The 27,529-nt window shown below is 41.7% G+C and overlaps 1 protein-coding gene across 1 annotated transcript in view; it reads right to left on the bottom strand.

Annotated features, from left to right (window-relative positions):
* The window catches only part of LOC126094502 (myogenesis-regulating glycosidase-like), a 161,950-nt gene that overhangs the window by 119,598 nt on the left and 14,823 nt on the right, over positions 1–27,529 (bottom strand). The window lies entirely within an intron of this gene.

The following is a 27,529-nucleotide window of genomic DNA, read 5'->3' as shown; positions in this document are numbered from 1 at the left end:
CAATGTCAATTTCGAGATGCTAAAGGTGACAGCACAGAACAATAACACAACATCTACTTGTCATTTATACTACATGTAATATGAGCTGTCAGAAGTCGCACATTATCAACCAGTGACAATAATAATGTCCATATTAATGGCCGCATGACTTTCACAATAGAATACGTTGTCCTCAGAACAACAGATGCTCAAAGAGACCCTCCTGTACATCGAAACATTGCGCGACTCATCAGATCGTACAGCTCTGGATCGTACGAAACAAAGCTGTGTCCACAGTAACAAGAGCAGCATGAACAGACGCTACCAATTCTTCCACATTCGTCGGCGGGGTAGAGCATACGTGCTCCTTCAGGTGTACCCACAGGAAGAAATACAGGCGATTTAATTTAGGTGAACATGGTGGCCACGCAATTGGACATCCACGTCCGAGCCATTTCCCTGGAAATGTTCTGTCCAAATACCATCGCACATTAATTCCAGAGTGTGGAGGTGCACCATCATGTTAGAAGCATATTTTCTGCCGAACACGTAGTGGAACATCTTCCAGCGCATCAGACAGACAGTTTGAGAGGAATGCAGTCAGGCAACATGTAGGGGCCCAAACACCTGTCGCCCAATATTTCGGCCGAGACGTTGATACCTAAGCGAACTTGATATCCACGGTCGTGAGTGACGTGCAGGTTAATGTCACACCAGTGGTGGACATTGTGCGTATTGATGACACCCTCACGAGTGAATGCTGCTACATCTGACCATATTACGGTGTTCACGAAGGCGTCGTTGGTTTCCCGTTGTAGTTGGAGCCATTCACAGGCTGATCTACACCCCTGTCATTATTCTTTCACGCAACAAATGATAGGGGTGCAGCCCATGCTCGTGCAGTACGCTAATGACCAAGCGTTGCGGGACACGGAGCTGACTATGCTACGTGTACTTCACTGAGGTTCTTGGTGTATGACTAGCAGAATAGCTTCCTCGGTAGCTGGAGTATGGCGAGTCTATGGACGACCTCTGTCCCGCGATAGTGAAAGGAGAGAACCTGACTCCCGAAGGCTCAGCTCCAGATGACAAAACACATTTTTATCTGATGGTTTCGACGAGGATATCTAATAGCATATTCACGAGCAGCAACACCAGTTCTGTTATCAGATGCATCAAGGACCAGAAGCATATCTACATATTGGTCGTTTGCGTATACGTCTGCAGGACTGGTTTAGAGGTTTACAATGAGAATATTCGATACGTGTACGCATGTTCATTGGAGTCTGCCACAGGCACATTACTCATTTCGCAACTACTGCCCGGTGCACGGCGCATAAAGTGTAAACACGTCGTCAGTCCTACGCGCTGTTCCACCTAACGCACAGAACCCCTCTCACAGATATTGTTCTGCATGATTCATCCCGACACCGCTAATTGTGAAACTGTGACATTTTCGGTTTCGAATCATACTGTTTCCGTAATGGTAATAGACGTGATGTTTCCATAATCCCATAGATACAATAATAATAATAATAATAATAATAATAATAATAATAATAAAATTAAAATTTTTAACAGAACAACGACTAGCTGATCAGATCCGTGTAATAATAAAAAATAACAGGATACCCCAGTCAGAATTAGAAAACATCAAACAACAAGTACAACAAATACTGGAACAAAATAATGTGCAATCAGAAGAAGAAGAAAATACAGTAATGGACTCAAATATCCCAGAGCAAACAAACAAAGAACACCACGCATCAATTAAACAATCAGAGGGAAACGGATTCTTAAGATGGCCACCAGAACAAGCACAAATAGAACACGAAGTGACACACATGTTAGATATAGAAGAGAAATTTCAGCTGACATATATAGAATACAAAGACACAAATACAGACATAAGACCATCCTTGCATAGACCGCCAAATAACCCACAAGTCGAAACAACAATAACAACTATCAACACAATCATACACAACAAAATAAATGAAAATACAACTATGAAATTGTTACAACTACTGGTTTAAATAGGAGCACTCACTACACTAAATATACACACTAGGCAGAGGTCAGAACAAACCAACACACAGAAGAAACCCACAAACCAGCATGGCAACACAGGCTACACATCAGAATAGAAAAACTGAGAAAAGACATCAGACAGCTAACACAATTTATAAGAAATGAAATATCAGACAAAAAACGAAAAAGATTAGGTAAAATCTCACAACAAGAAGCTATAGAGCAATTAGATGAAAAGAAGCAGAAATTACAAGCATTGGCCAAACGACTTAGAAGATACAAAAGAAGTGAAAATAGAAGGAAACAAAACCAAACATTCAACACAAACCAAAAGAAATTTTATCAGACAACAGATAACACACACATTAAAATAGACAACCCACCAAACATAACAGACATGGAACACTTCTGGAGCAACATATAGTCAAACCCGGTACAACATAACAGGCATGCACGGTGGATACAAACAGAAACAGACACATACAAGATGATACCACAAATGCCTAAAGTGATAATTTTGCAAACATGAAGTCATCCGAGCAATTAATTCTGCACACAATTGGAAAGCCCCTGGAAAAGATAAAATAGCAAACTTCTGGCTAAAGAAGTTCACCTCAACACATTCACATCTAACTAAATTATTTAATAGCTACAATAGACCCATACACATTCCCCGATACACTCACACATGGAATAACTTATCTGAAACCTAAAGATCAAGCAGACACAGCAAACCCAGCAAAATATCGCCCCATAACATGCCTACCAACAATATACAAAATATTAACTTCAGTCATTACACAGAAATTAATGACACATACAACACAGAACAAAATTATAAATGAAGAACAAAAAGGCTGTTTCAAAAGAGCACGAGAATGTAAACAGCAACTGATAATAGATGCAGAGGTGACATATCAAGCTAAAACTAAACAAAGGTCGCTACACTACGCATACATTGATTACCAAAAAGCTTTTGATAGTGTACCCCACTCTTGGTTAGTACAAATATTGGAAATATACAAAGTAGATCCTAAATTGATACAGTTACCAAACATAGTAATGAAAAATTGGAAAATCACACTTAATAACCAAACAAATTCAAATAATACCACATCACAGCCAATACAGATTAAGTGTGGAATATACCAAGGAGACTCATTAAGTCCTTTCTGGTTCTGCCTTGTTCTGAACCCACTATCCAACATGCTAAATAATACAAATTATGGATACAATTTTACTGGAACATACCAACACAAAATCACACATTTGTTATACATGGATGATCTAAAACTACTGGCAGCAACAAATCAACAACTCAACCAATTACTAAAGATAACAGAAGTATTCAGCAATGATATAAATATGGCTTTTGGAACAGATAAATGTAAGGAAAATAGCATAGTCAAGGGAAAACACACTAAACAAGAAGATTACATATTGGATAACCACAGCGACTGCATAGAAGCGATGGAAAAAACAGATGCCTATAAATATCTAGGATACAGACAAAAATAGGAATAGATAATACAAATATTAAAGAAGAACAAAAAGAAAAACATAGACAAAGACTAACAAAAATACTGAAAACAGAACTGACAGCAAGAAACAAGACAAAAGCTATAAATACCTATGCGATACCAATATTGACCTACTCATTTGGGGTAGTGAAATGGAGTAACACAGACCTAGAAGCACTCAATACACTTACACGATCACAATGCCACAAATATAGAATACATCACATACCTTCAGCAACAGAAAGATTCACATTAAGCAGAAAGGAAGGAGGAAGGGGATTTATCGACATAAAAAACCTACATTATGGACAATTTAAGAAAGTTCTTTCTAGAAGGAGCAGAAACTAGCAACATACACAAAGCAATCACTCATATAAATACATTGGCTACACCATTGCAATTTCATAACCACTTCTACAACCCATTAGATCACATAACATCAACAGATATGAAGACAGTAAATTGGAAAAAGAAAACACTACATGGCAAGTACCCGTATCATCTAACACAGCCACACATCAATCAAGATGCATCCAACACATGGCTAAGAAAAGGCAATATACACAGTGAAATGGAAGGATTCATGATTGCAATACAGGATCAAACAATAAACAACAGATGTTACAGCAAGGATATTATTAAAGATCCCAATACCACAACAGATAAATTCAGACATTGCAAACAACAAATAGAAACAGTAGATCACATCACAAGCGGATGTACAATACTAGCAAATACGGAATACCCCAGAAGACATGACAATGTAGCAAAAGTAATACATCAACAACTTGCCATACAACATAAACTAATAAAACAACACGTTCTCACATACAAGTATGCACCACAAAATGTACTGGAGAATGATGAATAAAAATTATACTGGAACAGAACCATTATAACAGATAAAACAACACAACATTACAAACCTGACATCATACTCACAAATAAATAGAAGAAATTAACACAACTAATCGTGATATCCATACCCAATACAACAAACAGACAGAAGAAAACAGGAGAAAAAATTGAAAAATACATCCAACTGGCTGAGGAAGTCAAAGACATGTGGCATCAGGATAAAGTTGACATCATACCAATTATACTATCAACTACAGGAGTCATACCACACAATATTCACCAGTACATCAACGCAATACAGCTACATCCAAACGTATGTATACAACTACAGAAATCCGTAATTATTGATACATGTTCAATTACCTGAAAGTTCCTAAATGCAATGTAACATATACCGTACAGTTAAAAGGAAGTCACGCTTGATCAAGGTCTGCGTCACTTTCCATTTTTAACCAGACATAACGTCTGAGACAGGAAAGAAAAATAATAAAAATGCATTGAGATACAAACTAAACGTCATGTGGTTACCAGACTCAATGTTGAAAGGCATAATTGGTGGGACCATTAGTGGGACCATTATTACCAAAGCACATTGTTAGTCTTACTGCTACCGTAAGCCCGTAACGAAATGTAATTGATCTGAACGAAGCAGGAATAGTAGTTGGTACTAATCTATGGGACCATTGGAAGAGACTACAATGAAAACTGGTTCCACATCTGGTAGATGAAGTGGTGCGAATAAATTCACGCCCATGACGTGAAAAGAGCTTCTTTCAAAGCTGACCATTCTTCCATTTCTGTGATTGTCTTATGTAGGTGTAAATGTTTTCTGGAGGAGCCGCTGCAATTTCTGTTGACGATTAAGATTCCAGATACCGTACCACATGGACTACATTTACCAAATAAAAAACATGTGCCTCAACCAAGGATGGAACCATCGATCTCCTGCACGTTAATCCAAAGCTCTACCCACTGCACTAACTGTACAGCACGAGAAATATGTGCTAACAGAGGTAGTTATCATACATGTGGTTACAGTATTTCCAGGTTGCCAGTCTTTAACGTCCTTTTTCTGTTGGATGTACTCGCTGGACGAAATTTTGTGACAGACTTTTTTTATCGCTGTCATGAGAGGAGTGGCACTGCGAAGCCCGAGTGTGCGAATTTCGCTTCACCCTGTATATCTGAAAACCTATTATATTGGTCATAGGATTTTGCACATTTCTTACAGCTTTAATCTATCGTTGCATTTTCGAAGTGATTGCACACCATCTATTGCATGTGATCAATCTCAATCAACTATCACCCTCTCTCGCCTATAACTCCGTGGATATTTTACAGATCCTCTGTTACGTTTTCTGCGAGGTACAGAGATATAATGCATTACTATTACTGTTTGTTAGCGTGCGAAATATCTAGCAGCAGCGTGAGAAAATCTAGGAATATTGGCCTAATAGCACATCTGCAGATTGTTTAAGGACACGGAAGGCAAGTGAGCTTAAATTTGAAATTTTCAGATACCTCCAACGCAATGGACTTACTACCAAAAGACCTGTCTGTGCCAGTATCCGCTGACAGGAGGTATTGGAAAAAAATTCGGTAGGGTTTGTAAACTGGGTAGTTGCAGGTTCTAACCCTGCCAAACAGTCCAATCCTAGGAACCACCACTACGATGCAACGAAAAAACTGTCTCATGCGAAGGGTACCGATTTAATTATTTAGTCAATGAATCTGGTAGAATAAGTGAATATTTCGAAGACATCCACAGCTCAGGGTTCACGAGGTAAACACGACTTGGGTTGCCGTTGGGTCTGACCGCAGTCGATGTCACATGTAGGCCTGGAAATGGTAAATGGCAGGACATGACAACTTGAGAGGGTGAGAAAGAGAGAGAGTGTTAGAGAGATCATATTTTTCTACAAGAATTTCTCAGGTATCAAATACCAAAGTGTTTCCAGCACCTTACACATTGTACGTACATTAGCGCTACTTCCAGGTAAAGTGCGGCCTGCATGTGCAGGAATACATGAAGTGGCTGGCCCCTTAAAGTGGTCAGGTCATGGGCGTGCAATGCTCTGCTGTTGGTGTGAAAGATTTTTAACAGTATAATGATGGGTGGTGAGTTATATTGACAGTATTCCTTGTGCGAGCAGAAGACAAAGTGCCGCAATTGTTTAAATATTCCATACTGCATTGTCTTCCACAGAATGTTTAAATAAACAGTATTCCATACGTACAGGCATTTTCTCGACAATTTTTTTTAAATTAATAAGTAAACTACATTCAAAAACCATAACACAATATAGCTGTAGACCAGATGTGCATTGAATTCAAAGAAATAATATCGGCGGTAACTAAGAGATTGATACCACACAAATTAACAAACGACGGAGCTGATTCTCCTTGGTACACAAAATGGGTCAGAACAATGTTGTAGAAACAACGAAAAAACATATCAAATTTAAACAGACGCAAAATGTCCAAGATGGGCAATCTTTTGCCGTAGCTCGAAAATCAGCGTGGACTACAATGCTAGATGCTTATAATTGTTTCTACAACGAAACATTGCCTTGAAACCTGGCAGAAAATCCAAAGAGATTCTGGTCGTATGTATAGTATGATAGTTGCAAGACACAATCAATGCCTTTTCTGCGCGACAGCAATGCACATACTATCGAAGATAATGCTGCGAAATCAGAGTTACTAAACACAGCCTTCCGAAACGTCTTCACAAAAGAAGACGAAGTAAATATGCTAAAATTCGAATCAAGAACAGCTGCCAACATGAGTAAATAGATATCCTCGCAGTAGTGAAGCGTCTTCAATCACTTAATAAAAGCAAGTCTACTGCTCCAGGCTGTATACCAATTAGGTTCCTTTTAGAGTATACTGATGCAATAGTTCCATCCTTAACAATCGTATTCAACCATTCGCTCGACGAAATATCCGTACCCAAAGACTGGAAAGTTGAGCAGATCACATCAATATTCAAGACAGGTAGTATGAGTAATCCACTGAATTACAGGCCCATATCATTAACGACAATATACAGCAAGTTTTTGAACATATATTGTGCTCTAACATTCGAGTTACCTCGAGGAAAACGGTCTATTGACAAACAGTCAACACGGATTTAGAAAACATGGTTCTTGTGAAACACAACTAGCTCTTTACTCACATGAAATGTTGAGTGTTATTGACAAGGGATTTGAAATTAATTCCGTATTTCTGGATTTCTGGAAGGCTTTTGACAGTGTACCACACAAGCGGTTTGTCGTGAAATTGCGTGCTTATGGAATATCGTCTCAATTATGTGACTGGATTCTTGATTTCCTGTCAGAGAGGTCACAGTCCATAGCAACTGATGGAAAGTAGTCTAGTAAAACAGAAGTGATTTCTGGTGTTTTCCAAGGTAATGGCAGAGGCCCTTTGCTGTTCTTTATTTATATAAACGATTTGGTGACAATATCAGCAGTAATCTTAGGTTGTTTTCAGACAATGTTGTCGTTTATCGACTAGTTAAGTCATCAGAAGATCAAAAACAATTGTAAAACGATTTAGAAAAGATATCTGTATGCTGCGGAAATTGGCAATTGACCCTAAATAACGAAAAGTGTGAGGTCATCCACATGTGTGCTAAAAGGAACGCGTCAAACCTGTTACACGATAAATCAGTCAAATCTAAAGGCTGTAAATACAACTAAATACCTAGGAATTGCAATTACGAACAACTTCAATTGGAAGGAACACATAGAAAATTTTGTGGAGAAGACTAACCAAAGACTGTGTTTTATTGGCGGGACACTTAGAAAATGTAACAGACCTACGAAGGAGACTACCTACACTACACTTGTCCATCATTTTTAGAGTAGTACTGTGTGGTATGGGATTCTGATAGGTTTGACGAGTACATCGAAAAAGTCCAAAGAAGAGCAGCACGATTTGTATGATCGTGATACAGGGGAGAGAGTGTCACTGAAATGGTTTGTTGTGGACATCATTAAAACAAAAGTTATTTTCCTTGTGGAGGAATCTCGTCACGAAATTCCAATCACCAACTTTCTCCTCTGAATGCGAAAATATTTTGTCACCATGATAAAATAAGGGAAATCAGAGCTCGTATGGAAAGATATAGGTGTTCATTTTTTCCACGCTATACGAGACTGGAGAAATAGAGAGTTGTGAAGGTGGTTAGATGAACCCTCTGTGAGGTACTTAAATGTGATTTGCAGAGCATCCATGTAGATGTAAATGAAAACCATAATGTGTTCAACAAACTGTTTCAACAATCAATATTCCACTCATTGCCTTGTCTATCAGAAATTGTTTAAACGATATTCCATACAATGCAATCGATTTCCCGCACAATAGCCACCTAAATGAGTGGGGATGAGTGGGAGGGGAGGGTTAATTTATTCATTGATTTATTATCAAGCAAATTTATAATGTGGGATGGCGTTACTGGAATACCTGAGGCTTTTATTGGCAAAGGGGAGTTGGAGTGGCAAGGAAGGTAAAGGGGAGGGGAGGTTCTTGGAAGGATGGATTATCCCCAGGGGGTCACAAACCACTTAGCAGAACAATATGTGAGGGTAGGGTGAGGGAGTCATAAATCAGATAGCTGTCACAATTTAATTAATGTGATGTCAGTGTGATATAAAGTGACACATAGCAAAAGAGAACATTGTATTATCGGCTGTTATGGACCAGAATACTACGTTTGCGTGTGAGTGTACGAGGTGCATTCAAGTTCTAAGGCGTCCGATTTTTTTTTCTCCGGACTGGAAAGAGATAGAAACATGCGCATTGTTTTTAAATGCGGCCGCGTTCATTGTCAATACGTCCCAGAGATGGCAGCGGCGAAAATGAGAACTGTTTTAAATACTTAAAATGGCGACGTTTTCCTTACTTGAACAGCATGCAATCATTCGTTTTCTGAATTTGCGTGGTGTGAAACCAACTGAAATTCATCGACAGTCGAAGGAGACATGTGGTGATGGAGTTATGGATGTGTCAAACGTGCGTTCGTGGGTGCGACCGTTTAATGAAGGCAGAACATCGTGTGAGAACAAACCGAAACAACCTCGGGCTCGCACAAGCTGGTCTGATGGCATGATCGAGAAAGTGGAGAGAATTGTTTTGGGGAATCGCCGAATGACTGTTGAACAGATCGCCTCCAGAGTTGGCATTTCTGTGGGTTCTGTGCACACAATCCTGCATGACGACCTGAAAATGCGAAAAGTGTCATCCAGGTGGGTGCCACGAATGCTGACGGACGACCACATGGCTGCTCGTGTGGCATGTTGCCAAGCAATGTTGACGCACAACGACAGCATGAATGGGACTTTCGTTTCGTTGGTTGTGACAATGGATGAGACGTGGATGCCATTTTTCAATCCAGAAACGAAGCGCCAGTCAGCTCAAAGGAAGCACACAAATTCACCGCCACCAAAAAAATTTCGGGTAACCGCCAGTGCTGAAAAAATGATGGTGTCCATGTTCTGGGACAGCGAGGGCGTAATCCTTACCCATTGCGTTCCAAAGGGCACTACGGTAACATGTGCATCCTACGAAAATGTTTTGAAGAACAAATTCATTCCTGCACTGCAACAAAAAACGTCCGGGAAGGGCTGCACGTGTGCTGTTTCACCAAGACAACGAACCCGCACATCCAGCTAACGTTACGCAAAAGTTTCTTCGTGATAACAACTTTGAAGTGATTCCTCATGCTCCCTACTCACCTGACCTGGCTCCTAGTGACTTTTGGCTTTTTCCAACAATGAAAGACACTCTCCATGGCCGCACATTCTTCAGCCGTGCTGCTATTGCCTCATCGATTTTCCAGTGGTCAAAACAGACTCCTAAAGAAGCCTTCGCCGCTGCCATGGAATCATGGCGTCAGCGTTGTGAAAAATGTGTAGTCTGCAAGGCGATTACGTCGAGAAATAACGCCAGTTTCATCGATTTTGGGTGAGTAGTTAATTAGAAAAAAAATCGGAGGCCTTAGAACTTGAATGCACCTCGTATTCCTGCCTGTCATATACACATCCTGGATTAAAACAATCTGCCAGAATAAAGTTTGTCTCCCTGCTTGAGGCTAGGCAGGAACCCATGAGGACAAATTGCTGTGGTTGAAACGAATAGGAAGAAAAGTCATATTCTTTCTTCTCACAAATATTTGGCTCTTTATTCCCGAATATGTCCCACCTCTCGAGTGTGTGGTTAAACGAAAACCTTCACGAATATTCTGCTCTTTATTTCCGAATGTGTGGCGATTTACGGGTGTGTGGTTAGGCTGGAAGGTACGAGTAGAGCTTCAATGCCGCGGCTAAAATGGGGTGCGATAAAATTTGTGTTTTTTCTACTCACACATACTTATCTCCTTATTTCCCAATATGTAGCGACTTTTGAGGGTGTGGATAGGCAGGAACCTCAGAGGACGGCTTAAACTGCTGCGAGTGAACCGAGGAGAAAAAATATTCATATCCTTCCTTGTCACAAGGTCGATAGGCGATCATGCAATTGTCGACATTTCGCGTGACGTCAAAACTACGTCACGTTTACAGGAACATTATTAACTGATGACATTTTCTTCGGATTATATCTAGTAAAAGGAAAAGTTGTAATTTATCAAATTACATCAGATGTGGGAGACGAACATACTCATTTTATTAAAGTATACTAACATTGTGAACTGTAGAAATATATGATTCTCTACATTAAAACATAGGTACGTTCAGTGAATTCGTCTATAATTAGGGAGTTCCGTTTCACGTACCAGGAACTTCGTCGACGTAATGTACAGGGAAGTGTGAAGACGCGATGGGTTCGTGGAATCCTGCAAAGCAGTTCTTGAGGTTCACAAAAACTTTTTAAAAGATGAAACTGCATTTACTGTACGGCTTAGGCAGAATAGCCTATCGTCCTCCACGCTGAGCGTCGTCATAGCCCATTAGACGAACTGCTTCATTCATAAATCTGACGCAGCATTTCATGGATGGGAAAAACTGCCTAGTTAAAACAGATGCAGTATTTTAGTTATAAATAGCTGACAATTTTCGGTATTTGTTTGGTCTCAGTTCTAGCTCATGTATTTTATTTTTTTCTAATAACCGAGTAAAAAATGTCAGCTGCAGTACTAAAATTTTCGTTTTTAAAGAAACCGCTTTAGAGCAGCTTTTATTCATAAAATTGCATTCGACAGTTGATGCAGTACGGTCTTCGACGATTATTGTTGTGGAAATAATTAATGCGACTTCCCTTGTCGTTTGGCAACGTGTCTTGAAGACATCATCTCAGTGCTTGCGATCGTGGACGAGCAACTGGACGCTAGAAGCCAGTCAAAGTGTTACTATTGTGTCATAGTAATAGGTGTGTCCAAAAGTATTGGAGGAGGAGGAGGATATTAGTGTTTAACGTCCCGTCGACAACGAGGTCATTAGAGACGGAGCGCAAGCTCGGGTGAGGGAAGGATGGGGAAGGAAATCGGCCGTGCCCTTTCAAAGGAACCATCCCGGCATTTGCCTGAAGCGATTTAGGGAAATCACGGAAAACCTAAATCAGGATGGCCGGAGACGGGATTGAACCGTCGTCCTCCCGAATGCGAGTCCAGTGTGCTAACCACTGCGCCACCTCGCTCGGTCCCAAAAGTATTATCCCGCCATTATGAAAAGGCAAATGAATGTTAAAATGCTATGCGACAGCATGCCCGTGGTCAGAGGCCGACCACAACACAATGAGATGATCAGTACGTGCTAGTTGCGAAAAGGAGCTAGACAGATCGCTGCAGACCTTGCAGTAGGTACTGGTACATGTGTCTCCACAGAATCATTTCTCGGTGATTAAATCAGTCTGATTTCAATGATGGGATGCCTGTTAAATGCATCCGAATGCAAGCACAACATCGTCAAGATGGAGTTCGTTGCTGCAGGGAGCATATTGGTTGGGGTCAGGAACCATGATCCACAGTGACATTCTTCGTCGAATCTTGCTTCACTGTGGCAAGCGATTCTGTACACCAGTTAGTGTGTAAAGGGAATGGAACACGGTGCACACCATAAAACTTTCATGAACGTCATGACCATGGCCAAGGCGTTATGGTGTGTGTGGAGCATTATGTGCAATGGTCAAACACCTCTGCATATCATTCTGCGAGATAACGCTACAGCATAGCACTGTTATTGCAGGGACATTATTCTGAATCACGTCTGTATGATTTGGGGTGCGGTAGCACCTCACTTTCTGTTTATTGACGACAACGTCCGCCCACACAGTACCCACAGCATCGCTGAGGAATCGGACACAGTGGAAAGTGAAGATATTGAAGCATGGAATGGCCTGCACACTACCCTGACGTAAACCCCGTATAACATGACTGGGCTGCTGTTGATAGATGTCTTTCTCGGCAAACACCCTTTCCCCAAACTGTGAAAGAACTGAAAGCCGCTTTAAGAGAGAAGTGGGCAATATCATCCAAGGACTACTCAACGGTTTGGTAGCCATTATGAATAACAGGTGCAGAATGTGCAACAGTGCCCGAGGACAACATATTCAGTAATGATACTGAGATGCCAATATCGACTTTTGCGCTTGGAGTCTGATCTGTATCAGACATGAACTATATTTGTGTGTGTTATCCTACTTTCCCATGTGGGGAAATTTTAACATAACCACCTGGTTTTTCTATATAAAGGACCCAACGATATTTTATTTATAGGCACGCTCCTCGTAGTTAAGAACTCGACTTTAGTCGTTCTAGGCAAACACCCGAGAAACTATTACAAACAGAGGTCAATATCGACCTTTTACCAAATTACGTGCGAACTGGATAACATTAATGGGGCGAGTTACCATGAAGCAACACGTAAATGTAGCAGGAGCTCTAATGTTATCATTTGGATTGGCATAAGTTCATTCATTAACTTACTCACTCATCTTGCTTGCAGCTATTAATTAAATAAGTGTGCTAATTGTTTAAATTGTGGAGTGAAATCAGAATCATTAGGATTAGGCAAAGGGGGTTCGAGAAGTTGACGAAATTTAGTTTGGTGACAATTTGCATTTATTTATCCTAAAACTGGTAAAACAATAGCTGCAAAATATACAATATTTTCTATGCAACATATTCTACACATTTTGACTTTTGAATTACGATGCCGATACAGTTACAGAATTTACCAGCAATGGCCTCGCTGAGCTCATTATTGTAGTCACAACTTCCTCTTCTTGGAAAATAATGGAAAGGATAATGGACGGTTCACTCAACTACACTATACACACCGCTTTAATTACGTGGACATACAGTTAGAACAACACAGGGCGTGGACCGAGATCTACTTGAAAGTGGTGAAATTATCAAGTTAATTAACTGTCTGGTTTATTAGCAGTAAGTGAAACCTCTGATTACGCTACATACGCGGATTTTTCTTTCTGGAGCGAACAGTGCAATACCTACTTCTTAACATTTGTGCAACATGTGAGTACATAGCTAATTCTGGACAGTGGAACACGTATTACTGCTGTCATTACCACGAAAATCAGGGCAAGGGGCAAGATCTGATATAAAAGATTACCTTAACGCAAAAAATACTAAAACAGTACCAAATTACGGGAAGACATGAGGTAGGTAGAATGTTTGACACTCTCGGTTCGTTTCTAAACGATCTCTAAGATTACTAGCCTTCCTGACAAAAATAAATCGTTCATTGTAATTGTATCTCAAATAATACGGATCGACACTACAATTACTAGCATTGGATTGCAAAAGGGCACCTTAATGTTTGTATAAGGTAAGTAACCGACACGCGGTCGTACACCAGCGCAAAGAACATTATAAAACAATTAAAATTCTCACAAGACATCTTTCTCATACCGTTCATATTCTCATAATTCAGTTTGCAGGTCTTTAACAGAACAATGAGATAGTAATACACACTATATAATCTGAGAGCGGCCTTTCATGTACTGTAAAGTTGAACACAACGCACAAAGAAACCTGCACAAATAAATCACATTCCCCACAAAATTACTGGTCCACAAACGATTTTGAACGTACTTTACTTTAAAAAAAATTGGTAACAAGAAAACATTATGCCACACAAAATATACTCATATAAGGCAAAAGGCGTGAATATGTGCTTGATCACAAATCATGAAAGAAACACTAAAAATTAAATACGATTATCCCACAAAATTACTGTAGTTATTGGCTCTAACTGAGTTTAGAACACGATCGAGAAGACACAACATTATAGTTTAACCATACTTTAGCAGACATGCAACAAATGGAGCCAAGATGTGCCCAGTTACACCACACATATATAGGGCCTAAAATAATTTAATAAATGTGCCAAAATAATATTGTCACGGTAACAGAAAAGTATTTTGCATAAATGGACAACAAATGCAAGCTTCAAGCAAACAAAATAACGATGTGGAGTTCACACTCCACGTCCACTCAAGAATAGGTCCCTACTTTGTATCACTTATTTAAGCAAAATCATGATAATTAACCCGAAAGTAAAAGTTTCATTGCCAAAATTAAGCGTAAAATCAATACCATTTCCGTTCTCCACGATGAAGTAATACATTCTCACAGCTCTCCCGTTCAAACTTCGGTGGTTGGGGTACGACGACCATCCCTATGACCAAACTGAGGACTCCTACTGTGCCATCTAGGTTATCTTTGCGGCTACCTTCCCTCTGCTGGTCTTGCCCAGCAGGTTCAGTTGGTACTGCCTCTACACTACGTTGACTACCTCTGGTACGCCTTTACCCCGCTAAATTCAATCTGCACTCACTCTCATACGATCATTCATACAAGGATGGAGAAGGAGAAAAGGGAAAGTGACTCGTAAAACAAAATAAACAAAATAGTACAACTTTTTCTTCGCCAGGCGAAGCATATCAAAGAAAAGTAGTAAATCCTTACAGATATCCCAGTTATCGATGTCAAAACTATTAATTGAAAGCAATGAAATGAAGTGAAACAAAAGTAACACTTTACTACACTCCGCGTGATAAAGCGAAAAATTGTCTAGTATTGTCTTTCACATGGAATGGCAGTACTGGTCATTTTTGTACCGACGCAACGAGGAGGAGACCTTAAGCTCCACGCTGCCTCAACCCTTTGTTACCATATGATGAATAACTCATTCATGAATCGATAGTCTCTAATTCACAAAGACACACAACATCTGTGAATGATAATTGTTTCACGGTTCATGTGCTGAAATGTCACACTATACTTCTGGACACAATACGTACTGTTTATGCACATGATCAACATACTGAGAAGAGTGTTCATCTACATTAGTGCATAGTACAGCAAAATCAACAAAAATGATCTGCTGCTTTAGAGAGCAAACATATGAAATACAGTAACAACTGTTAAAGGTGACTAAATGAATCATTGTGAAATTATAAAGCAAATATCTTAGCAAGCTCTCCTCATTTGATAGAAAAAGTAACTCTATACTGTGTTACACAAATACGTTGGACATGATATTATGCAGTAATCAACGACGTTCCCTGCAATTTGTTACATTTACTCACACAAACATCTGTTTTCAAATATTCTTCTATGACTTGAATATCACATTAATCAATGTTAGCACACAGATACACTTTAAATTAGGTTTGAAATTATTACTATTTGTGTTTAAGATAACCACAAGAAGCTGTTTGGAGTTTATGATGCCATTCATCACTCAGACAAAGCAGAAAGTAATGGTGGCTAACCTATGCAAAATTATAACTCCACAACATCAACATCCAATGTGATATGACTTTCATAAGTCTCTGGTTCAGGTGAAACACATACACAAAAATACAACAATCTTAACTACCGTTTAAAAAGAACATTCATTCACTTAATTCTATGAGATATACGAATAGGTGAACACCGAACACAAAGTAGCAGTGGTCAATCCATCACAGGCTCTTTAGTAGCGTTCATATTACACGATCACCAAAACACAACACAAATACATTCAATTAATCGACAGTTTGTAGATGTGTTGGAAATCTCAAGAAAACCAAGCGAAAGAAATTAATTTATCACTGAGCTCAACCAGTGTACTTTAGCTCAATCTTACGTCAACAAATGGCTTTTTTTAAAACCTCACTACATTTTTCATCACACAGCACAAAAACAAATGTGTGTGAAATCTTATGGGACTTAACTTCTAAGGTCATCAGTCCCTAAGCTTACACACTACTTAACCTAAATTATCCTAAGGACAAACACACACATCCATGCCCGAGGGAGGACTCGAACCTCCGCCGGGACCTCACACAGCACACGAGTGATCACTTGCACACTGGCTAAGGACATTGTGGGGGGGGGGGGGGGCACATATTTCAAAAGCAACACAGTGCTTCTAAATATTCTTTTCACTGATGTCACTCTCACACTCGTAAGGTCTGTCGCGGGAAGCACCCTTTCAGTTCCTCTCGTCCTTCTAGCCCATCAACTGTCCATTACAAATCAGTGGTCAAACGTTATTGAAAAGACTATGTATGTAAGGGTAATTGATTAATTAATATCACACGATTTGCTATCAAACGGAGAGTTTGGCTTTAGAAGTAGTTTAACAACTGAAAATGCTGTATTCTCTTTTCTCTGTGAGGTGCTGTACGGTTCAAACAAAAGGTTTCGAACGCTAGGCCAATTTTTTGATTTAACTAAAGCGTTTGATTGTGTCTATCACAAAATGTTGCTCCTGATGTTGGACCATTACGGAATACGGGGAGTAGATCAAAATTGGTTCACCTCTTACTTTAGCAACAGATATGAAAAGGTCACAGTGTTGAGAATGGCTGTGAAGTGGGGTCTGAGTAGGGTACGTTCAAGTGTGGGGTGCCCCAGGGATCAGTGTTGGGGCCAATCCTGTCCCTTATTCGTATAAATGATATGTCCTCTAGTATTACAGGTGATTCTAAAATATTTCTATTTGCTGGTAACACTAGCTTGGTAGTAAAGAATGTTGTGTGTAACATTGGCTCAGTAGTGTAGTTCATGACATAAGTTCATGGCTTGTAGAAAATAAACTAACTCTAAATCACAAAAAAAGGCTCAAATGGCTCTGAGCACTATGGGGCTTAACTTCTGAGATCATCAGTCCCCTAGAACTTAGAACTACTTAACCCTAACCAACCTAAGGACATCACACACATCCATGCCCGAGGCAGGATTCGAACCTGCGACCATAGCGGTCACGCGGTTCCAGTATGTAGCGCCTAGAACCGCTCTGCCACCCCGGCCGGCGTCTAAATCACAGTAACACTCAGTTTTTACAGATTGTAACACACAATTGAACAAAACCTGACGTTTTAATTTCGCAGAACGGGCATATGATTAGTGAAACTGAACAGTTCTAATTTCTAGGTGTTCAGATAGATAGTAAACTGTCTTGGAAAACGCACATTCTGGATCTCGTTCAAAGACTTAATGCTGCCATTTTCACTATTTTGACGGTATCTGAAGTGAGTGCCCGTTCGACACAAAAGTCAGTCTACTTTGTTTATTTTCGTTCGCTTATGTGCCTGAGCTGAACAACGTGAAACAACTGACCAGAGCTAACGGACATCATCAAAACGTTGTCAATAAATTAATTCGACAGAAACAGCGCGCGAATGCAAGGAAGAATACCGCAAATAATATTACGAGAGTCACCATACCATACTTCGATGATATTTCGCAAAAAGTGGCTAACATTTTCAAATCTTTTAAAGATTATACCGCTTTTCAAACCAATAATACGCTGCGGTTTGAACTAAGAAATAATTTACAGCAGGAAAGCGATAAATATGAGAGAGCTAGGGTCTATAAAATTCAGTGTAACACGTGCAAGGCAAGCTATGTAGGCCAAACTGGTAGGTCTTTTAAAGTACGTTACAAAGAACATAGCGATGCTTTCTGGCTTAATAATTTCGAAAAGTCAGCTGTAGCCACGCATATTTGGGAAACTGCACGCCCCATGTTGGGAATAGATCAGGATCTCGTTATTTTACATAGACAGGACAAAGGCAAAAAGCTGGGTCTACTAGAACAGCTGGAAATTACGATACGTAGCGTGGATAATCAGAACACATTGAATGAACAGCTAACTGGTGATAGAAATAACTTTTTTGAACATTTCACTGGTTTCGTTTAGTAACTACATCTTCAGGAATTGACAGGATACCATCATTTCATGAGGTCCTTGGAACATGTATACGTTATCTGTTTGTATAGACATCTGTGTGACTTCCTTGTTTACTTGGGCGTGAGCTCACTCGCGTTTCAGTGTCGTGTTTGGCTACGTGGTGTGTGGTATCAACGAAGATGCACGGGCAGTTTATGACGGTAGAGGAGAGAGCCATGTGGTTAGATGTTGAACACCATAGGCGACATCATTTTAGAGTTTTTTATACTTTGACGACTACGAGGAGATGCGCCTTGTAAGACACGGCTGCAACAAGGGAAGTAGCCACGATGTTTTAATTTTATTATCAATTTTATTGTGCCTGGTGCATGTTCCATTTTAGCGAGTTTTGACAGGTTCTTTTACTTTTTATTATTCTGATGATGGAAGCTTGACTTCCGAAATGCGTCAATCTTAGTGTTATACACTAAAAGCAAGTGGTTGAGCCGATATATTTTTTAACATCTGACAGCTCTCCTGGACGGTGGGGCGTGTCACACCACTGGCTACACGCAGCAGCAGATTGGGCGCCAGCATTCCAGTCCACGGCAGGTCGCTGGTTCGAGCCTCTGAGGCCAATGCAGGATCTGCAGCCAGCCATCGGTGGGCTATGTCACGGCGTGCTACAGCAGGCAGTCTTGTTGGCTCCCAACACACGCCGGAGGCATCCCGAGACGAGGGCCGCAGGTTCGGACGCCAGATCGCGGGCGTTTGTTGTCGCCGCGATCGTAGCCACACCAGCAAGGACGCATGCCACGGGCTGCTTGCAGCTCCCAGTGGTCGGCACTGAGGTGGCAGGGATGGAGACCGCTGTGTCGACTGCCGGCGAATCCTGGCATCACCACGGCTTGGCGGGCGTACGAGGATGACACACACTAGTGCACTGCACGGATCACTGAGGCAGCCGTTGTGTGCCAAGCTGTTTCGCATTTCAGCATTGTGGGACCCGGTGATACAGACCGAGAGGGACAGAAGCACTGTAGCTCGAAGTAATAAATCACTTGGGAAACTCAGACGAATTTAATATGGTGCGTCCTGACTGCCTATCATCGTCCAACATCCATCTACATTCCCATTGGACCAAAGGATATAACGATATGTTTACGTAATGTGTATACATAAACATACAGTTATAAATGTCCCCGTTCGTAGTCTCTAATTATAACAATATGTTAATTTTGTGCTGTAACATATAGCTATAATCAGCGGTGGAAACATATTTGCGAACGCCGACCGTGTGCGGCTGTTTCTTGTTGGATCGTCTGATCAGTCGGAAGTTGCATTGCAGAGGAGAGTAAATGCCTATTCAAAATATAATTATTTTGGATAGCTCAACATGAATTTCCTAAGGGACCGTAGTTTATCATGCATTTACCAGTAGAATATGGCGCGGAGAAAATATTTCGCCGCATGCAACTTCCGTCCGAACTCGACGAAAGAATTCGTGACTGTGAACTCTCTATTTGGCAGAAACATATAGAAAATTAAATAATTTCATGAAGAAGTGCGACATAGATTCTATAGTAAATGAATAGTCCATACACCAGTTCCATTTAACTCTGAATTTATGGCAAGTAATAGACAAACTTACACTGCAATGACGGATTTAACATGGATGCCGTTTTGACTGGCACTTCTGTTAATGGAAACAATTCCTTTGACGTTTTCACATACACGTCGCACAATAAATCTACTGCTAGGCACTTCTAGTATTACACATTTACTTTACACTAGAAGAATATTAATTTTGACAATAATAATACGGCGGCAAGACATGCGCGTCCGTCACAAGTTACAGGAGACAAGAGAAGAATGAGTAACTGTTCATCGAGAATATCTCGTACCTCAAAAAAAAAAAAAATGTGTAAAAGTGTTCTTCTTCTGTCCGTTTTTCGCGCCGCGGTTTTCAAAGTCAATAACTCACTGCATCTCTGACGGCGCTTCGACAATAAACAAGTTACGTCACAGGTCGTTCACCTTTTACATTCTCGCAACATTATTTGCTAACTGTAGCTGTTGCCGAGCGACTGCTCGATTAGTGAATGATTTAAAATGATAAGACAATCACATAATGTTACAAGGACCATGTAGCCTTTAATTCCTTCTCTGGCAAGCATCATATCTATTATTTTCTTTCTCGGGGCTACTCAGATTCTTCATCATATAAGTCAGCTTCACATCGCTATAACAGCATACTAGTGTAACAATAGAAACACGACTTTGCGAATTTTGCCACTGACACGAGTCGGGATTATAACATGGGCGCGCATCTTTGGTGCACCAGTCTCATAAAGGGCTATTTCACCTGAGTCATTGCAGCTTCAAGTCGTTCTCCTTTCAACTGAAGCTTCATTGAGACATACCACTTCCAAGATCGGAATATACTATTCAGACACATACTCATTCCCTTATATAAGTTGTATAATAACTCTTGATGGGATTATGAAAACCTACGCGCTTTGTTCCAGTGTGCCAACTAAATGCATGCTCATGATAACTGAACTGTGTCTTGATTCATTTACTGCTGCCTCAATTTAACTTAGAGATGTGATGCAAACCCCTGGGTTGACGTGATCTGAGGGTTTCGATCTCTATGTCTTGGGAATGCGGATTTTGCCTAACCCTAAATGGACCTGAGTGCACATTGAAGAACCTGCTGCATATGTGACGATGTCTTTTGGACAACTTATGGATCTTGACCAATATTTCGTCTCCCACATTGAGACTTAATCTCTTGACCTAACCACTCTGGCTCTTTCACGTTCGCAAGGCTTCCTTTTTGATGCGCTTAGGTGCCAATCGAAATAGTTCTTTATGGTGCCTCCTGCTACTGGGGGCCAATCCACTAACCCCTTAATTCGGTCAAGTGGTGAGTGGTTCGTCAGAATCTCTATCTGAGAGAGTCCTACCGTGACCTGTGACATTTTATTCGTGATTTTCTGGAAATCTTTCAGGTAGTGTGCCCAGTTTCGTTGTTGCGATGGCAGTAAATACGACAGAGTCTCGTAAGTTCTTTAATTACACACTACCTCGGTATCGAGAAATAAATACAGGTTTTACCTTTCTCCTTTTCAGAATGGTCTTCCACAACCTTTGAGCTGTGGCTGGCTCGCGTAATGCCTTGTTTTTTTTATCGTTGGTTGCAGTCCAGTGGTGTCTTATTTCTTCTTTGGTTACTGCCATAACGTTGCTGTCTTCTCGCCGTGAGTGGCAGCAGCAGCGTGAATCGATACTAGTACTGCTGTGCTATCTTTGGTGTGGCGGATATACACTCCCGGAAATGGAAAAAAGAACACATTGACACCGGTGTGTCAGACCCACCATACTTTCTCCGGACACTGCGAGAGGGCTGTACAAGCAATGATCACACGCACTGCACAGCGGACACACCAGGAACCGCGGTGTTGGCCGTCGAATGGCGCTAGCTGCGCAGCATTTGTGCACCGCCGCCGTCAGGGTCAGCCAGTTTGCCGTGGCATACGGAGCTCCATCGCAGTCTTTAACACTGGTAGCATGCCGCGACAGCGTGGACGTGAACCGTATGTGCAGTTGACGGACTTTGAGCGAGGGCGTATAGTGGGCATGCGGGAGGCCGGGTGGACGTACCGCCGAATTGCTCAACACGTGGGGCGTGAGGTCTCCACAGTACATCGATGTTGTCGCCAGTGGTCGGCGGAAGGTGCACGTGCCCGTCGACCTGGGACCGGACCGCAGCGACGCACGGATGCACGCCAAGACCGTAGGATCCTACGCAGTGCCGTAGGGGACCGCACCGCCACTTCCCAGTAAATTAGGAACACTGTTGCTCCTGGGGTATCGGCGAGGACCATTCGCAACCGTCTCCATGAAGCTGGGCTACGGTCCCGCACACCGTTAGGCGGTCTTACGCTCACGCCCCAACATCGTGCAGCCCGCCTCCAGTGGTGTCGCGACAGGCGTGAATGGAGGGACGAATGGAGACGTGTCGTCTTCAGCGATGAGAGTCGCTTCTGCCTTGGTGCCAATGATGGTCGTATGCGTGTTTGGCGCCGTGCAGGTGAGCGCCACAATCAGGACTGCATACGACCGAGGCACACAGGACCAACACCCGGCATCATGGTGTGGGGAGCGATCTCCTACACTGGCCGTACACCACTGGTGATCGTCGAGGGGACACTGAATAGTGCACGGTACATCCAAACCGTCATCGAACCCATCGTTCTACCATTCCTAGACCGGCAAGGGAACTTGCTGTTCCAACAGGACAATGCACGTCTGCATGTATCCCGTGCCACCCAAAGTGTTCTAGAAGGTGTAAGTCAACTATCCTGGCCAGCAAGATCTCCGGATCTGTCCCCCATTGAGCATGTTTGGGACTGGATGTAGCGTCGTCTCACGCGGTCTGCACGTCCAGCACGAACGCTGGTCCAACTGAGGCGCCAGGTGGAAATGGCATGGCAAGCCGTTCCACAGGACTACATCCAGCATCTCTACGATCGTCTCCATGGGAGAATAGCAGCCTGCATTGCTGCGAAAGGTGGATATACACTGTACTAGTGCCGACATTGTGCATGCTCTGTTGCCTGTGTCTATGTGCCTGTGGTTCTGTCAGTGTGATCATGTGATGTATCTGACCCCAGGAATGTGTCAATAAAGTTTCTCCTTCCTGGGACAATGAATTCACGGTGTTCTTATTTCAATTTCCAGGAGTGTATTTTCCGGCTGTGCTCTGTGTGGCAGAGAAGAGAAGAATTCTCCATGGCGTGTGGTTTGGCTGGAGCCACTGGCGGCGTGCACGCGCGGTTCGAGTTGTGAGGCGCTTCTTGCGAGGGTTGCGAAGTTTGTCGCCCACCGATCCTGCATACTAAAGTTGAGTGCTCACTTAACCTCAACTGCTATCACATCTCTTTGTTTGAACCTGGTTGTCGCTTTCTGGAAGATGCATGTGCACTGAAGTCGGCTGGAACTGCAGCCGTCTTCCTGTGTTGTGTTTAACTTAATTTAATTCATTCCTTGATTAGAAGTGTACCAGCGGTAACTTCTGCCTTGTGGCCATTGACATTCCAGTGACCTGCCCTGGTCGTTGACATAGTTTTCGGCAGTGTATTTTCCTCGTCATGTTGATTCTGTCCAGCACGGCGTGTAGTTCGACAGCTAAGGTGTTGTTGGTAGTTGTGGGTGTTTATTCTGACTTGGCTGGATTGCGCACCAGTATCAAGAACGTTGTACTATTGCCATATTGTTGTCGTTTTGTTGGTTGGGTGAAGCAGAACTGATCTTTTTGGTTGGTGCGTCAGCTGGCTTTTGGTTGGATTGCCTTCCGAATTAAGAGGTTGTTGGTCTGGCTGCCTGTCTCTCCTAAACGTGCACTAGTGTTACCTTCCCAGGCCGATCCTTGGAACTTTCTGAGCTCCTTGTGTTTTACATAGTGATTTCCCTTTTAGTCTTAAATAGTCTGTGTGGCCTTCGACCGAGCTTTAGCTTATTAAAATTGCATGGCTTTTCTTCTTAGGCTTTAAGCCGTAAAAAAATGTTTCTTGTTTGGTATGTGGCCTTCAGCCGAGTTTCAGCCTTTCAAAATTAAAACTGAAAATTCCTTGTGCCTAGGCCTTAAGCCATAAAATTGTTTCAAGTTGGTATGTGGCCTTCAGCCGAGTTTTCAGTCTTTTCAAATCAAAAGTTGAAAAATTTTGTCTAGGTCTTAAGCCGTAAGAAATTTTTTCTAGTTTGTATGTGGCCTTCAGCCGAGTTTTCCAGCTTAAACTAAAAATTGGAAATTTCTTTGTCTGAGCTTTAAACCGTGGGATTGTTTGGGTTTCATATGTGGCCTTCAGCCGAGTTTTATCTGAAGCATTTTAGGATAAAGCCTTTAGCCTATTTTAATTGAAATTTAGAAGCTCTTCCCTTTAGGCCTTAAGCCGGAAAATCGTTTTCTGCGCGGTGTGTGGCCTTCAGCCGAGTTTTAATCTCTGTTAAATTAAAAATTCAAAATCCTTGTCTTGCCCGTAAGCCATAAGATTGTTATTCTTCAGTATGCGGACTTCAGCCGAGCTTAACCCCAAATATTTTAAGATAAGGCCTTCAGCCTTTCCAAATTGAAAGCCCTTCTTCCTAGGCCTTAAGCCATTAAATTGTTTTGTTGATATGCGGCCTTCAGGCGAGTTTTCAACCTTTTTTTAGATTATACATTGAAAATCTTTGTCTCGGCCTTAAGCCGTAACACGGTTCTTGATTAATGTGAGGCCTTCAGTCGAGTTTTACGGGAAAAATTTAAGATAAGGCTTTCAGCCTATTTATATTGAAGATAAAAAAAATTTTCTAAAGAAGTGAAACCTCGAGAAGAACTCCTGTACCTCAATTTCTAGCTTAGGCTTTGTGCCTTGGATTTTCGATGTGTCCTTCAGCCGATCTAAATTGAATCAAAGGAGCTCTTTCGTTAAAAGTTTGAGAGTTTTTGATTCTTGCTTGTGTGATTGTGTGTTTTAAGAAATAAAGTTATATGTTGAGTGCAACTGGCAATAACTTATTTTGGCCCCTTTCCACAAATATAACCTCATCGGCTCTGTCCTGCTAGCCCAGAGATTTCAGCCTTGACCTAAATTATTGCGGACCATTGTCGGATATTATTCTATGTAGTCGTCCCACGTTCGGTAAGACTGCAACCGTCTTCCCTGTTGCACCTCTGAGAGGAGTGACGTTGTGTACTTTGACACGAGATCTACAACAACAACTACATACTTGCATCCCTCTGCCGTTACTGGGTGTGGTCTAGAAGGTCCGCAGCTGCAAATTCTCTTAGATTCTTCGGCATGATGGGACACAACGCTGCTTGCCTGGGCTCTGTAGAGTGCTTCGATCTCTGGTAAACTTTTCAAACCCTGAGCACTTCTGGTTTGCGGTCCATACTATTGAAGTATAGCGATTCACGCAGTTTCAGTGAGAATTTTTGCTTCCGAAAATGACCGTAGCTAACGGGGTATACCACACTAATTTGTTAATATGTTGTTCCGGAAAGCATATAAACCAAATTTGCACTCTCGGCTGATCATCGGAAAAGCAGCATCTCTTTTCCTAAAATATAGAACTGTTTAAGGCCGTCATCTTTCCCGTCACGTACTCTGGCTTTTGTTTCTCTAAGGACATCGTCTTTGTCCCGCTGTCGAGTACAGACCTGGCGAGTATAGACTCGGATGTCTATGGACTCATTTTGGGGGGATTCACACAGACTGTATGAGAAATACTTCTGAACACGTTTTCTGAAAATTTTCTTGAGCTGCTAGCTCGGCAGTCACAAAGCTATGGAAATATCTTAGCCGTTGTAGCTACAAATAGGCCGGACCTTATCGACAATATCAGTATAGAAACAGAGACTAGCGATCATGATGTCATTGTACCAGCAATCATTACGAAAGTTAACAAACTAGTCAAGAAGGCTAAGAGAGTTTTTCTGCTAGATGGATCAGATAAGCAGGTATTAACATCTCACTTAAAAACTGAATAGGCATAATTTATTTCCTGCAAAGTTTAAGCAGATTGTAAATAGTGGTCTGCAGAGTTACGAGGCTACTAAATGGATAAAGGATGGAAAAACACACCATGGTTTAATAAAGAAATTTGGAGGATGCTGAGGAAGCAGAGGCTAGGTTCAAAAGGGAGCGCATAAATGACGACAAGCGAAGGTTAGTAGAGATTGGTGCGTCTGTGAAAACATTTATGCGCGAAGAATACTGCAGGTGCTACCGTCACACTTTAGCAAACGGTCTGCCAGAGAACCCGAGAAAATCTGGTCGTACGTAAAACAGCTAAGCGGGTCTAAGCCTTCCATTCAGTTCCTTCTTGGACAGTCTGGTGTAGTAGTTGAAGAAAGCAAAACGAAAGCTGAAGCTTTTAATTTCACTTTCAAGAAATCGTTCACACAGGAGAATCGTACAAATATACCGTCATTTGACCGTCAGATAGACTCCCGTACGGGTGACATGGTGGTAAGAACACCTGGCGTAGAGAAACAACGGAACGATTTGAAAACAAATAAATTACCAGACCCGGATGAAATCCCAGTCCAATTTTGCAAAGAGTACTCTACGGCATTCGCCCCCTACCTAACTTGCATTTATCGTGACTCTCTTGCCCAGCGCAAAGCCCCAAGTGAATGGAAAAAAGCGCAGATGACTCCAGTATACAAGAACGGATCCGCAAAGTTAGACACCAATATCACCAACTTCTGTTTCCTGCATAATCCTTGAACATATTCTCTGTTCGAATACAATAACTTTATTGAGACTGAGAAGCTTATGTACAAGAAACAGCAAGATTTTAGAAAACATTGCACATGCGAAACACGGCTTGCCCTATTCTCACATGATATACTGAGAACTATGGATGAAGGGCAACAAGCAGATTACCTATTTCTAGATTTCCAGAAAGCGTTTGGCACGGTGCTCCACTGTAGGCTGTTGACGAAGGTACGAGCAAATCGAATAAGTTGACAGGTGTGTGAGTGTCTCGAAGTCTTGTTGTCCTAGGTGGCTAGTACTCATCAGAGGCAAGGGTACAAGGAGTGCCCCTGAGAAGTGTGATAGAACTGCTACTGTTCTGTGTATACATAAATAATTTGGTGGTCAGGGGGCGGGGGGGGGGGGTGGCGGCAGCAGCAATCTACGGTTGTTTGCTCGTGATAGCGTGGTGTACGGTAATGGGTCGACGTTGAGTGACAGTAGGAAGATACGAGACGACTTAGACAAAGTTTTCAGTTGTTGTGATGAATGGCAGCTAGTCGTTAATGTGGAAAAATATAAGTTAATGCGGATGAGTAGGAAGATCAGTACTGCTATCGTCCTGCTTGACACATTCAAGTCGTTTAACGTTGAAAAGCGATATGTGGTGGAACGAGAGTATGAGAACTATGGTAGGGAAGGTGAATGGTCGACTTCGGTTTATTGGGAGAATTTTAGGAAAGAGTGGTTTACCTGTACATGA

Source organism: Schistocerca cancellata, chromosome 8, assembly GCF_023864275.1.
Source record: "Schistocerca cancellata isolate TAMUIC-IGC-003103 chromosome 8, iqSchCanc2.1, whole genome shotgun sequence".
Taxonomy (NCBI): Eukaryota; Metazoa; Arthropoda; class Insecta; order Orthoptera; family Acrididae; genus Schistocerca; species Schistocerca cancellata.
The sequence above is the reverse complement of the archived record's forward strand: the minus strand, read 5'-3'. Positions and strand labels throughout refer to the sequence as shown.